This window comes from Ochotona princeps, chromosome 10 (genome assembly GCF_030435755.1).
Source record: "Ochotona princeps isolate mOchPri1 chromosome 10, mOchPri1.hap1, whole genome shotgun sequence".
Lineage (NCBI taxonomy): Eukaryota > Metazoa > Chordata > Mammalia > Lagomorpha > Ochotonidae > Ochotona > Ochotona princeps.
The window spans coordinates 73,119,787-73,134,865 of NC_080841.1; the positions used below are offsets into that span (position 1 = coordinate 73,119,787).

The window sequence follows — 15,079 nt, forward strand, 5'->3', positions numbered from 1 at the left end:
AGTCCTTGCCTTGCCTATGCCAGGATTCCATATGGGCTCCAGTTAGTGTCCCGGCTGCTCCATTTCCCTCCAGCCCCCCGCTCGTGGCCTGGAAAAACAGTGGAGGATAGCCCAAAGTCTTGGGACCTTGCACTCACACAGGAAACCCGGAAGAAGCTCTTGGACCCTGGCCTCAGATTGGACCTACTTCTGCCTATTTTGGCTACTTATGGAGTGAACCAGTGGACAGATGATCTTTCTCTCTGTCTTTTCTTCTGTCTATAAAATCTGCCTTGGGATGCCTTGGGATCCTTGTACCTGTGTGGGAGACCTGGAATGGGTTCCTGACTCTTACCTTCAGATCAACTTAAATCCAGCAGCTGTTTGCAGAATGAACCAGCAGATGGAAGATCTTTCTCTTCTGTTTGTCTCTTCTCTCCATATATCTGTTTTGACTTTCCAATAAAAAATAATAAATCTTTAAAAACTTATTTATTTCCAAGGCAGAGTTATAAAGAGAGAGAGGAGAGACCAAAAGACAGGCCAGGCCAGGCAGACTTCAGATACCTTTTCCAGGTGGGAGGCAGAGGCCCGAGCATTTGGGCCACCCTCCACTGCTTTTCCAGGTGCATTCGCAGGGAGCTGGACAGGAAGTTGAGCACTTGGGATTTATATTGGGTATCATATGCTAGAGTCAAAGGTGGCAGCGTAGCCCACTATGTCACAGCATTCTAAATGATCCCTCTAAGTGGTGTCCTAACCTCTACCCCAAAACGGATTTTAAAAAAAAAAATTATTATTTTTCTTGAAGCGCAGATTTTACAGAGAGAGAGGTCTGTATTCTGGTTTACTCCCCAACTGGCTATCAGAGATCAGATCCTGGGAGCCAGGAGTTTCATCCGGGTCTCCTCTGTGACTGCAGACTCCCCAGGTCTGCGGCCATCCTGCACTGCCTTGCCAGGCCATAAGGAGGGAGCTGAATCAGAAGAGGAGTAGCCAGGACACCAAGCAGTGCCCATATGGGGTGCTGGCCCTTGAAGGCAGAGGATTAGCCTACTATGTCACCCACCGCGCCAGCCCTCTGAATATGCTTAATAAATGATGTAACCAGGAATGTAAGTTACTAGTGAACACCTAAGAAAAGTGTTACGTTTGTTATACAGAGTACAAAAATAAGACTGTGAACCTGGCATTCCACCTGGGCACTGATTCAAGTACTGGCTATTCTGCTTTTCACCCAGCTCTCTGCTGATGGACCTGGGAAACCACAGGGGATGGCCCAAGGTCTTGGGCCTCTGCCCCCCATAGAGCAGACCAGAATAAAATTCCTGGCTCCTGGTTTTGGCTGGGCCAGCCTTCAGCAGTTTCAGACGAGACTGGGCACATTCAGGGTGGTATGGCTGTAGACAGCAGTTTCACACATCTAGGTAGTAAACCAACCAACAACCAATACATGTAACTTTAAAAATTATGTAATTTTTATTGGAAAAGGAAATTTATAGAGAGGAGAAGAGAGAGAGAAAGATCTTCCATCTGCTGGTTCATTCCCCACATAGCCACAATGGCCAGAGCTGATCTGATCTGAATTCAGGTGCCAGGAGCTTCTTCCGGGTCTCCTGTGTGGCTACAAGGTATCAAGGCTTTGGGCCATCCTCCACTGATTTCCCAGGTGACAAGAAGGTAGCTGGAAGGGAAGTGGAGCAGCCAGAACTAGAACTAGGAACCATATGGGATGCCAACACTTGGAGGTGGATGATTAACTAAATGAGCCATTGCACTGGTCCTTAGAACATTTCTCTCTCTCTCTCTCTGTGTATGATTTTCAAATAAATACTTTTAAAAAAGAGAGAGAGAAATTGTTGTCTCAGCAAAAATAATCAGAAATGAGTGTAGGGTTAAGACATTTTCTTTTAAGATTTATTTTTTTACTTGTACTAGAAAGACAGAGTTACAAGGAGAGGAGAGACAAAGTGAGAGATCGTCCATCTACTGGTTCACTTCCCAAACGGCTGCAATGGCTGGAGCAGAGCTGATCCAAAGTCAGGAATCAGGAGCTTGTGTTTGGGTCTCCCATATCAGTGCAGGGGCCCACAGACTTGAGCCATTCCCCACTGCTTTTGTAGATAAGTAGGGAGCTGGATCAGAAGTGGAGCAGTGGGACTTATATGGGATGCTGGCTCCTCAGGTGGAGGCTTACCCTCCCGTGTCTTGGTACTGACCCCTAAGCCACTTGTTAGGAGGTCCATGATCGATTTCGGAGTCCTCTGTCTTGAGTAACTGGGCTCTTGCCACCCAAGCAGAAGACACGAGCTGAGTTCCTTGGTCGTGGCTGTGGCTGGGCAGGCCTGACCAGCGCAGCAGAGGAGGCAGCAAACGGCAGTATTCTTCCTGCCTCTCAAAGAGACACATTTGAAAAAATAAGTGACCAATCTGAGTCCTTTGGGTTCATATCCATTGAGGAGACTCATCAAGACAGCAGATGGGCAGAAGAGAAATCATGAAACAAATGTGGCCAACTGGAAGGACGAAAGTCTGCCAATGTACCTGGGAAAGCAGTGGAGGATGGCCCACCAGCTTGGGGTCCCGACACTCAGGTGGGAGGCTCAGAGGAGGTTTTGATTCCTAGTTTCAAACTGGCCTAGCTCCGGCAGCTATTTGGGGAGTAAACTAGCAAATGGAATCTCTCTCTTTCTGTACCTTTGCCTTTCAAATAAATAAATGAATAAGTCTCTTGTTAAGATAGTGCTTGCTTAAAAGCAAAAACAATGAAATGGTTTATGTGGAAATTTGGGTGTAGCTATCTCTACAAGAAATGGCTTAGGGGCTCCGCGCCGTGGCCTAGTGCCTAAAGTCCTCACCTTGAACGCCCCGGGGTCTCATAAGGGCACCAGTTCTAATCCCGGCAACTCCACTTCCCATCCAGCTCCCTGCTTGTGGCCTGGGAAAGCAGTCAAGGACAGCCCAAAGCCTTGGGACCCTGCATCCACGTGGGAGACCCGGAAGAACTCCTGGTTCCCGGCTTCGGATCGGCGTAGCACTGGCCGTTGCGGTCACTTGGGGAGTGAATCATCGGACAGAAGATCTTCCTCTCTGTTTCTCCTCCTCTCTGTATATCTGACTTTGCAATAAAAATAAATAAATCTTTTTTTTTAAAGTGGCTTAAAGAGCCTATTAGAAAGGATGTTTTCTTTTTAAAGATTTATTTTTTAAATTCATTTTTATTGGGAAGACAGATATAGGGAGAAACAGTGAGAAAGATCTTCCGTCTGCTGGTTCATTCCTCAAGTAGCTTCAACAGTCGATGCTGATCAGATCCGAAGCCGGCAGCCGGGAGCTTCTTCTGGGTCTCCTACGTGGGTGCAGGGGTCTCAAGGCTTTGGCCCATCCTCGACTGCTTTCCCAGGCCAGAAGTAGTGAGCTGCGTGGGAAGTGGAGTAGCTGGGACAAACTGACACCCATACGGGATCCCAGCAGATGTAAGGTGAGACTTTTGGCCGTTAGGCTATCATGCGGGGCTCAGAATTTTTTTTTTTTCTTCTGAAAATAAACAGGTTCACTGCCTTCTGAGAAACCTAGTTCCTGCGTCAGGCATGCTGGGTGAGCAGAGAAGCCCTGAGGAGGTCATGGCTGGCCTGTTCTTACCTGTGCTCCCTCCTACCTCAGGGCAGAGGGCGCTGTTGAGTCACAGCGGCCATTCTCAGACCTTCTGGTCACCTGTCAGTCAGCAGCTAGTGACCCCCAAGCGCTCACGCATATGAGGATTAAACCCACCAGCTGACACTGAATTAGAAGCCTCCAAGAGACAATATTCTTTATTTACAAGGCAGAGAAACAGAGTTCTGACATGCTGATTCACTGTCCAAATGCCTCTGATGGTCAGGGCCAGGCCAGGCCAAAGTCACAAGGCAGGAACTCTAGGCAGCCCTCCCAGAAGCGTCTGCAGGCGGCTGGATCAGAAGCAGAGCAGCTCCTAGGAGATGCCTGCCTCTCCAGCCACACACGCGGGGCCCCAAGGAAGCTCCCAAGTCAGCAGGTGCAACCAACAGGGAGCTTGGGGCAGTGGAAACAGTCCTCAGTGTCGGGATCTCTGCGCAAACACAACTTTGAGAACCCCAGGATTCCAGGAGGGAGGAAGATGGGGCAGGTTCCAGTCCCGGCCGCCCCACTTCCCATCCCTGCTCTCCTAGGATGCTCCTGGCAGGCAAGCAGAGGGGTGCATGGGGCATGGGCTGCTGTCCCCACGGTGGAGATGGGGAGCGAGTCCCTGGCTTGGGCCTGGTCCTAGGGCCGTGTGGGAAGATCTGTCTCTCTGCCTTTCCAATCAACAAACCAATCTTACGAAAAGAAAGAGGAGTGAGCCAGCAGGTGATGTATGGCAACAAACTGCTGAATTTGGAGTCTGTGGGGTCAGGGCCAGGGGAAGACGGGTGGGGCTGGAAGAAGACACAATTACTGGGGGAGCTGGGAGGATGGGGCCGGGCCTGCCCTGCACATGGGGACCCGGAGGACCCGGGGAATAAATCTGCATTTTTTTTCCGGGGTGGGGGGTTGGATTTTTGTGTTTTGGGGACTGCCGGGGTTAGGTGAACGAAAAGGATTTAGTGATAGGATCCACCCAGGCTGTGAGGCGAAGCTCCTCACCCGGGAAAACCTTTACAAACCGGAACAGATAAAAACCCTATTAACAAACCCATCATCCCGTCATCTAGTTTTTTGTATGTGTTTGTTTTTCTTTTCATCTTTGGCCATTCCCACCGCCAAGATAAAAAGATGAGCCTCCCGGTGATCACGCAGATCTGAACAGCTCCACTGCTGCGGCGGGACGCGCAGTAAGTAGGTTCCCCTCGGACCGCGCGGAGTTCGGGGACGCACAGAAGCGCCGCCGCCTCCTTTTCCCGGAGTCACTCTGAGGCGGCTTCCATTACGGCGGCCTTCGCGAGAACGCCGAGCTGGGCCCCTGCGCTTGCCGTACCGCGGGCTGTACCATCGCTCCGGGAGGGGGGTGTCCGGGAGCAGCGGAAGCTGGCGGCCGCAGGGTGTGTATGTGTGGGGGGCCAAGCCGGGCGCCCCGGAGGACGGTCGTTGTGCTGATCCCGCCGCCGGCCCGGCCTTCTCCCGTTCCCCCCGCGTCCCGCCTCGGGGGCGGCGGCGGCGGCGGCCTCGGCCTCACGCTGCGTTTCCTGGCTCCGGCAGGTGAGCGGCGGGCGCGCGGGCTGTCCGGGCTCGGCTCCCCCACCCCCGCTCTCGGGGGCCCGGTGGCGGCGGCCGGCCTGTGGGGAGGCGGCCTCGGCGCCCAGTAATGGCGGCGCGGGGATCGGGGAGCGCGAGCTGACAGCCGCCGCCGCCCACCTCCTCGCCGTGGGGGGAAGAGCTTGAACCTGTCCCACCGCGGGCCGCCTCCCCTGGCCGGGGAGTCGGGGAGGGGGCTGCCGGCGTGGGGAGACTTCCCCTCCGGTAAATGGGGGGTGGGGGTCGGCGGGTGCTGGGGCGAGCGGGGCCCGAGGAGGAGGAGGAGCGGGTGGACCTGGCCGTGACCTACCGGCCCGGCGTGCTGAGCCTCCACGCCGGGCCTTGTCCCCCACGCCGGGCCTGGGGCGCCTCTCGCCGGCCCCGGCGTGGATGGCGGCTGCCCGGTGCTAGCCGACGCGACGTGAGGTGTGTGTGTGTTGGGGCTGCGGGCTTGCGTCCACCCGGCGAGTGTCCTCACTTGTTTCCGTGGCCAGTCAGTCATGCAGCTGCGGGGAGTGTGTGTGTGTGTGGAGGGTGGCGCCGGGAGCCTCCTTGCACGTTGCACCTCCTGTCTGCACCCAGTGGGGTCTTGGGGGGCAGGCGGGGCTGCAGACAGGATCCCCTAGATTCTGCTGGCGGCATCTGCTGCTTGCACGCTGGGGAGTCGGGACCCTGCCCCAGCCGGGGCTTGCGTGCCCCCAGGACAGGCTACCCTGGGTTCTGTAAGGAACTCTTGAGGTACGCTTTCCCGGTGGTAGGGAGTAGGGAAATAATCTCCTTGACTACCCGACTGGGGAGTAAACGTTTAAAACCACCCTAAAAGCTGCTTTCCAAGGTATCTCTACCTTGCATCTGGTAAACCATACTCAGGATTTGGGAGGTCCTTCCAGAACAGGTAGAATACCAGACGTGTTTTGTCTCCCACTTTCTCTTTCTCCCCGCCCTTCCCCACTCTGCCCTACTGTCTGTTGTTTGGGACATTTCTGGTTGCTTTTCATTGTCTAGGGTGTTCACATTTATCTGGGACACTGTCCCTCAACCTCTGGTCATTTTCGTCGTATTATGAATGAATGTATTAGTGAATTTTGTTTTTTCATCCTTGCCAGTGGGTCACTAAGTATTGTATGCCTTGTTTCAAGTTGATTTTGCCTTAGTAACTGATTAGCAGGTATTTCTTCAGCAGCTGCTCCATACGCCAAGCTACGTTGGACACGTTGGGGAGAGTGAATGAAATCTCCCCCTGGTTGTGGAGGGAAGCATGCTGGATAAGAACAGCCCAGTGGAGAGGAAGTGCGGTGGTGGGGATAGAACAAAGGGGCAGGCGGCTATAGCAACGGAGAGCCGTGGTCCAGACACTGTGGTCAGGAAAGGCCTTGGCAGGGGAGCCTCTGACCTGGTGGCTGCAAAAGATCATGCAACAGCCTTTCCAAATTCTAAGGGAAGGTTTTGTATCCAGGGGACCCCTGGAGTGGTGGCATATCCAGTTAAGCTGCTGCCTGTCATGCCGACATCCACCATGGACACTGATTTGCATCCTGGCTGCTCTGCTCCTGATCTAACTTCCTGCTAAGGTGCCTTGGAAAAGCAGTAGAAGATGGCGCCTGACTCCCATATCAGAAACCCAGATGGAATTGCAGGCTGCTGGCTTCATCCTGGCCTAGCCCTGGTTGTTGTTGCCATTTGAGAAGTGAACCAGCTGATAGGAGATTCTCTTTGTCCTCTCCCTACTTCTGCTTTGCAGATAAATAAACTGAAAAGTAGCCAGGGGCCAGGTCATCAGTCCTTATCTCACTATCAGAAGGGATTTGGCTTTTGTTCATGAAGTACACTGAAGAGCTAATGAAACTTCTTTTGCTTTTTATTCATTTGAGTTACAGAGAAGGAGAAACAGGGCGAGGTCTTCCACTGTTTAACCCCCCAAAAGGCCACAGAGCCTAGAGCCTTGAACTCCTTGCAGGTCTCCTATATGGCTGTCAGGGGCCCAAGTTCTTGGGTCAGCTTCTGCTGCCCTCCCAGGTGCATCAGCATGGAGCTGGATTGGAAGCAGAGCAACCAGGACCCGAACTGGTACCCTTATGGGATACCATTGTGACAGGTGGCAGCTTAACTCACTGAGCCACAATGCTGGCCCCCAAAATGCTGGGCTAACAGGATCTGATTTACAGTCTGAGTGGAGAGGAGAAAAGGAGAGGAACTGTGAGAAGGGGAGTGAGAAGGTTTTGTGAAGATGTGTATTGAACGTGTGGCTGGGTAAGGGTGCAGTCAGTTGGAATAAAAGTGATTCGCAAGTCTGTAGTTTCAACTGGAAGACGGTGACCCGTGCTGGGATGGGAAGAGCTGGACAGCAAGTTGTTAGATGGGGTCGACCTGGGTCAGCTGTCTTTGCCTGGGTCTCGTGGTGCCGGCGGTAGTGGGGACAAGTAGGCGGTTGGATGTATTGGTCTGGAATTGAGTGGGAGTTAGGACTCAGCCATTGATTGCTTGAAAATTATTCAGAGTGGGCAATATGGATCCAGCAGAGAGCAAGTGAGCTTCATGGAACCTGAGTTGTGTTGGAGAGGGCAAGATGGAGGTGTGGAGTCATTGGCATGTGCGAAACCATGCTTCTGCTTTGAATGACTGTTCATGTAGCTCAAAATGCATGCTGTTTACTAGGAATTAGATTCTGTTTCCACACCTTACCCTGTCCTTCCATTTTCCTTGGAGCCGGTCAATGTCAGCTGTTTCAAATGTGTATCTTATTGTCACCAGTTTGCAAAACTGGTATGTTCCATGCTTTGAAACTTTGTGCTGTTAGAGTATTAACTAATATTCAAAAGTTGGAAATGCAGTAGCAGCTATAAAAAGGAAAGGACGCGTGCAGACTCCAGCATTTTCTGATTTTTGTCCCTGCCGGGAGCTGCTAAAGTACAGGAGTGAGTTTTGTCAAAGCTGAGACAAAGCTGAGTGTCCTTTGGGGAGATTTCCTGTGACACTGCGCACAGCAGCTGTTGTGTGCTGCCTTGTCCGCTGTGTCCCTGAATGTACTGTGAGAGTGACTAATTCAAAGCAGTGTTTTGGTGTGTTGCACCATCGGTGAAGTTGACGTGAACTGATGACAGTCATGCCTGAACTCAAGACTGGCCAATTCTGTGTCTCGGAAAAACAAGCCAAAATTGGGACCATTATCCTGGGGCATGCAATGAGCTATTTAGATTTGAGCTTTGTGGCTGAATTCTCTGCTTAGTGCAGGCCAGGATAATGGCTTCTGGGTGTTCTGCCTGGGTTTTAATCTGAACAGTGATGTATCTGTTACCCTGCAGGCCCAGTCGTTCTTGGAGTACTCTGGCAACAACTGTGGGTTTGTCCAGCGTGACTGCCTTAATTTTGGCTTTTCCTTGGGGAAGGCTTGCTGGCAGTGTTAAAGCTGGGTATAGTCGAAATTCTGAGTTACTAGGTAGCAAGTGGTGTTACTAGGTTGTAAGGTTAGGCTTTAGGGGTGTGTGATTGAACCATGTTGGTTGACTTGTTTTGCAGTAATTGTTTCCAGATTTTTAAAAATTTAATTATTATATATACATATATACAAGAGAGAGAGATCAAATATATATATATATATATATATACACACACACACACACATACATACATACATACATATACGAGAGAGAGCTGCCATTCTCAGTGGCCTCAATGGCTGAGGCTGGACCTTGCTGAAGGCAGGAGCCAGGAACTCTGTCCAGGTCTCCTGCTGCCTGCCCAGGCCATTGGCAGGGAGCTGGATTAGAAGTGGAGCAGCCTGGATTCCAGACCAGAGCTCATGGAATGCTAGCAAGGCATACTTTCTGTGGAAATTGATCTGCCTAGTTGGTTTGCTTTTTTTGAGGTTGTTCAGTCTGATTTTGTGGTTATTTTATCGTTACCTTTATTCTTGCTCCCTGAGGAGAAGTCTGGGTTGGAGAATTAGTGTTTGATAGGATCTTGTGTGGACACCAGTTGTCACGTTCAGCAGGAGTCTGCCATGTCCCGTCTGAGCTGTAGGAGCTGCTGCCACTGTGCGTGCCCTGGGCATGGTAACCCACCCCGGAAGGCTTATTCCGTTTGTGTTTGAATTTCACCTGTTTTTCCACTAACAACCACTTTCCATCTCAAGATTCAGAGCAGGGTCAGACGTAACATTCGTTCCTCTTGGTCACCTCCACTCTGCCACAGTGTTCCCTCTCTGACATCATCATGCTTGTGAAGGGTCAGTTGTTTTGGAGAAGGTCTCCTGGTTTGCTTTTGTCGTGTGTTCTTGTTAGACAGGGTGCACAGTGTAGAAGCAACCCCGAGTCCCCTCTCAGGGTACCAGGGCTCGGTGTGTCCTGAGAGGTGACGTGACCTCTCGGGATGGGGAAGTACCTGCCGCAGTTCCCACTTGTGGAGTAACTGGCTTTTCCAGGATGAGTTGATGGCATGGAGCGAGACATTGGCTCTACACAGATACCTGCTGGCATCTGGGGTGGGGGGATCCTGCCTGCGGCCGTTACCACCCTGACGCACTGCTAACGATGACTTTGTGTTCTCATTGCCTTCCACATTCAATAACGGCAATTCATCTGTTAGAGGTTTTGTGATTAGGGACTGGTCCTCAGGATTGGCTGTGCACATTAGTGATGTCCGGTAGTTGGTCATCCAGGCTGTGTGTGGCTGCTCGGTGCTTCCTGTTTTCTAACGCTGTAACAGTCCAGGCTCGTGTTGTGTTTGCTCCCCACTTGGAAACAACCGCTGTTTGGGGGAGCTCCTGTTGGTCTTGTTGGCCAGAGATGTTTAGAACCCTGAGTCTGGGTTCTCCCTGTGCTCATGGTTCCTGGATGTCAAGGCCCCCAGACCCCTGTCCTGCATGTGGAGCCTGGGTCCTGTGTGCAGGAATGTTGCGCCTCTGACTGCTCTTCAGCGACCCAGGGTTTGTGGCCACCCCCTTTACTTGTGGCTTTTCTGACAGTGACAGGTAGAGGATGCTTCTTCAAGTAGGGTTGTCATGTATGTTGTGTAAAAGTTTTAGCAAGCAGTGTGACGTTAGGGGAGGTCAGAGTGCTTTGATTAGTGAATGTGCATTTAAGATGACGGAGAGGGCATTTTGGATTGGGTTTAGGTTGCTGGCTATGTACTCTAGACCTTAAGTACCTCAGAAAAAGGACCATAGAAAGGTTTATTTTTATTGGAAAGGCAGATGTACAGAGAGAAAGACAGAGAGGAAGATCTTCCACCCGCTGGTTCACTTTCCAAGTGGCCTAAACAGCTGGAGCTGAACCGATCTGACGCCAGGAGCCAGGAGCTCCCTCTGGGTCTCCCATACAAGTGTAGGATCCCAAGGCTTTGGGCTGCTTTCCCAGGCCATAAGCAGGGAGCTGGATGGCAAGTGGAACATCTGGGACACTCTTGTGGTCTTGGCGCATGCAAGGCAAGGACTTTAGCCACTAGGCTACTGTGCCTGGCTCTGTCTTAATTGTGGTTAAAATTACACAGCAAAATCGTCCAGGGCAGCCATCTCTCAGTTTGTAGCCCAGTGTTGTCACTGCTGTTACACTCAGGGAAGCTTTAACTGTTTACTTTGCCTTGTCCCTGCCACGCACCCTCCGACTGGATCAATTTCCTGTTCTGGGTACCTTGTGTCAGTAGGATCCTACGATGCTTCTCGTTTAGCATGTGATGGATTTGGCTTAGCTAGTGTCCTCATGGCCCACCGCGTGTGTATGGGAGCTTCCTGGTTGAATATGTGCTTGTTTATTGTCTGCCTCTGTATCACATGCATGTCCGAGTGTTGTGTATGTCTGTGGCTAGTTTATCTGCTGGTGTCCACCCAGATTGCTTTCCACTGTGGCTGCTGTGAGCAGTGCTGAAGTGAGCCTGGCCACAGAGCCCATGCCTTCATGTATGTCTGTTATGCATATGCACATTGCATGTGTACCTCTCTTATGTGCATGCCTGTGTGTGTCATGAGTGATATATATGGCTTGTACACAATGTATGTGTGTATGTCATACACATGTCTGTTACGTGTGTTATATGTATGTAGTTTGTGCTATGTGTTTCTGTGTATGAGGTGTATGTTGTATGTGTGAGGTGTATGCATGCATGTGTTGCATGCGCATGTTATGTATGCATGTGTGTTTCTGTGTGATGTGTATGTTGCATGTATTGGGTGCATGTCTGTGTAGGTTGTATCTGTCTGTGGCATGTTTTTCACGGATGAGCACCAGGATTGCTGTGAGCAGTGCTAAAGTGAACTTGGCCACATGCGTGTCCCAGCCCTTTGAGGGAGCTCTTGGAGGGCAGGTGCTGGGTCGCATGGTCTCTGGGTTGAGCCCACTGAGACCCTACGCTGTCCTGCAGCCACTGTGCCGGTTCTCCTTCCCACCAGCAGTGACTAAGGGCTTTGCTTTCTCCGCGTTTCAAATTGCGGTTGTGATCCTGGGTATGAAGTGGTCTCACACTGTGGTTTGAGTTGCACTTCACAAATGATTTGTAATGTTGAGCATCTTTTCATGGGCTCACTGGTTGTTTGTGTACTTTATCTGAAGAAATGTGTACTTAACCTTTTCCTGGTTTTTAAAGTAGGTTACATTTTTCTTCTGTACTTTGGACAGTAATCCTTCATCAGATATAGGAAGAATACGGAGGATAGAAACTGGAATTAAAGGGACAAATGTTTCATGGAGGCCTTAGGTCACTTCCTGGGATACATATATCTCATATCAGAGTACCTGGTTCGAGTCCCCACTCTTGCACTTGTGACTTAACTTCTTGATGGTGTGATAACCCAGGAAGCAGCAGAACAGTGTGACTTGAGTTCTTGGCTCCCTGAGTCCCAGATGGAGTGATGGGCCTGTGGCTGTTGGAGGTAGGAAAGAAATAGAGTTTCTTAAAAAAAAAAAAAAACAACTTTAAACTAGATTTTTTTCCCCTTGAAATGATTACACAGAGGGAGAGAAGGCGAAAAGGAGGGAGGTGATGAGAGAGAGAGAGAGCTACTGATTCTTTCTCCCAGATGACCGTGGTGATCAGGACTGGGCCAGGTGGACGCCATGTGGGCAACAGGAATTGACCCTCTTCTTTGCCGTGTGTATTACCAGTGACCTGGATTGGAAGTGGAGGAGCCAACACTCCAAACTGCTCATGTGGCTTTGACTCACTGCCACAGTGCCAATGCCAAGTTTTATACTTTTAACTTCTTTGTCTTTAAAAAAAATTACCTATTTGTTTGAAAGGCAGAGTGACAGTGTTACACTGGCAGTGTTTGAAAGGCAGAGTGGCAGGGTTAGGCTGGCAAGTGTAGTACTTGAGGCCAAGCCAGGCAGAAGTCAGGAGCGGGGACTCCATTTAGGTCTGCCGTGCGGGTGGCAGGAGCCCATGTGCTCAGGTCTTCTACTGCCTTTTAGGTACATCAGCAGGAAGCCAGGTCGGAAACTTGGAGTAGCTGGGACCAGTAGATGCTGGCATGCCAGACTGCGGCTTTGCATGCTGTGCCTCAGCGTGGTTTATTTCTGGGATTCATTTGGTGTTTAATGTGTATACGGCATGAGCTAAGATTCTGAGTGGGTATTCTGAGTGGATAGCTTCCTGTTGGCATGTGCAGACTGCTGAGAAGGATCCCTAAGGAGGGTACTCAAGGAGGCAGCCTGTCGGGTTGCCTTGCATGAACTGCCTGCCAGAGTGATGCCACAAAGCAAGGGAGAAGGCCTGAGGACTTGAGCAGTGGTCTAGCTCCCTCTGCATCAGAAATGTGGACAGAAGAGCAAAGTTAGTGTGCAGCTTCAGATAACGCTGCCTGAGCTTAGCCTGACATCTCATAGGTGCTGTCTTCCTGAACTGTTCCTGAACTAGGATGACCATGTGATTGACAGCCAACGGGGGCTGGCACTGCGACTTACCTGGCATCCTCCACCCTGTAGTGTCAGGATTGCATATGGGCGCTAGTTTGTGTCCTAGCTGTTCCACTTCCTATCCAGCTCCTTGCTTGTGACCTGGGACCCTGAGCCCATGTGGGACACCCTGAAGAAGCTCCTGGCTCAGCTCCGCCCATTGCAGCCATTTGGGGAGTGAATCAGTAGATAGAGGACATTCTCTATATCTCCTCTAAATCTGAATTTTAAATAAATAAAATAAATAAATATTTTAAAATAAAAAATTTAAAAGTAATTTAATAGGTGTCAGTGCAGTGACATAACAGGCTAAGTAAGCCTCCACCTGTAAGGAGTGCCTCGGACATCAGTGTGAAGATTGTTAAGGTCTTGGTTTCCTTAAGGCTCGCACCCTTTAGGTTTAAATTTTGTTGTCTGCCAATCCACTATAACCTTGCAACCCTGTTCTCCACCAATCTGCTGTAACCTCATGGCAGCGTGCCACCAGTGCCCTGCAGCCCCTCCCTCAGTACCCACATCTGCCCCGCCTCCTGGCCGGGAGGGCTCTATCTAATCCCTCACAGCCCCTGATTGCCTGCCTTAGGCCCTAAGGGCTTGCTCCCACGTGCTCGCCTCCTGTTTTAGTGCTCCCTCTCCCCCCTCCCCAGACCCCTCCTGTCACTGGCTCTGCTTTCTCTCCCCTGCGGCTGCCTTTCCCACTGGAATAAAGGTCTCTTATGTGACTCATTCCATCTGGTGTCTTGTTAATGTCAAATTCCTATCCCTACTTATGGTGTTGGCATCCCATAAAGGAGCTAGTTCGTTTCCCGGCTGCACCACTGCCAATCCAACTCTGTACTTCCTCTGTTCATCCTTCTCTCTGTATATCCACCTTTCCAATTGAAATAAACGAATCTTTTTTTTTTTTTTAAAGATTTTATTCATTTTATTACAGCCAGATATACACAGAGGAGGAGAGACAGAGAGGAAGATCTTCCGTCCGATGATTCACTCCCCAAGTGAGCGTCAATGGCCTGTGCGCGCCGATCCGAAGCCGGGAACCAGGAACCTCTTCTGGGTCTCCCACGCGGGTGCAGTGTCCCAAGGGTCTCCCACGCGGGTGCAGTGTCCCAATGCATTGGGCCGTCCTCAACTGCTTTCCCAGGCCACAAGCAGGGAGCTGGATGGGAAGTGGAGCTGCCGGGATTAGAACCGGTGCCCATATGGGATCCCAGGGCTTTCAAGGCGAGGACTTTAGCCGCTAGACCATGCTGCCGGGCCCAATACTTACTCATTTTTAAAGGCAGACTTTACAGAGAGATCTTCCATCTGCTGGCTCACTCCCAAAATGGCCGCAATGGCCATAGCTGCTGCTTTCCCTGGTGATAAGCAGAGAGCTGAGTTGAAAGTGGAGCCTCAAACTGGCACCCATGTGGGATCCTGGTGCTAGCAGGATTAGCCTGAGTGTAAGTTTCTTAAAGTCTTAAGTCACAATCTTTCCCATGTGAAAAAATTTTTTCTTTATGTTTAAGATGTGACTTTCTAAGGCTGCTCTCTGGCTTCTACTTTGTCTGAACCAGCTCATGAAAGTGCAGCAAACAGTGGGGGCATCTGTGTGGGTCCTGGTTCAAGCTCCAGGGGGCCAACTAATCCTTAGGTGTAAATGTTGGTCTCTTGGTCTTAAAGATGGGTGGAGGGAGTAAGAGCAGCCATCTTTGGGTTACCTTGAGCAATTAGTAAGGTGATGTTTCACGAGGTGTCTAAAGCACGGGCGGTTACTGTGGGTGCTGCTGTTATGTAATTGGAAGCAGCTCTGCAGTGGGATGCTGTTAGGAAGATGGTGAGTGATGTGCAGCATGTGCTCTGGGAAGATGGGTGTTGTGAGTGTGGCATTGCTTTTATTATCCACCTTAAGGGATATTTCAGGGGAAGAAGGGGATCTTTGGCTGGCTGGGATATCACAGGAGTCAACCAAGTGCTAACAAAATGTGTCTGTCTAGAGCAGGGCG

The 15,079-nt window shown here is 50.7% G+C and overlaps 1 protein-coding gene across 2 annotated transcripts in view; it reads left to right on the plus strand.

Annotated features, from left to right (window-relative positions):
• Positions 1 to 4,973: 4,973 nt before the first annotated feature.
• Positions 4,974 to 15,079, plus strand: part of CUL2 (cullin 2) — a 45,639-nt gene continuing 35,533 nt past the window's right edge. Inside the window, exon 1 of one of the 2 annotated variants that reach the window (XM_004588425.3) lies at positions 4,974 to 5,172. The gene's annotated coding sequence lies outside the window, so the exon portion shown is untranslated. Of the gene's footprint in view, positions 5,173 to 5,221; positions 5,434 to 15,079 lie in introns of those variants that run through there. The other variant, XM_058669627.1, reaches the window with a different exon arrangement.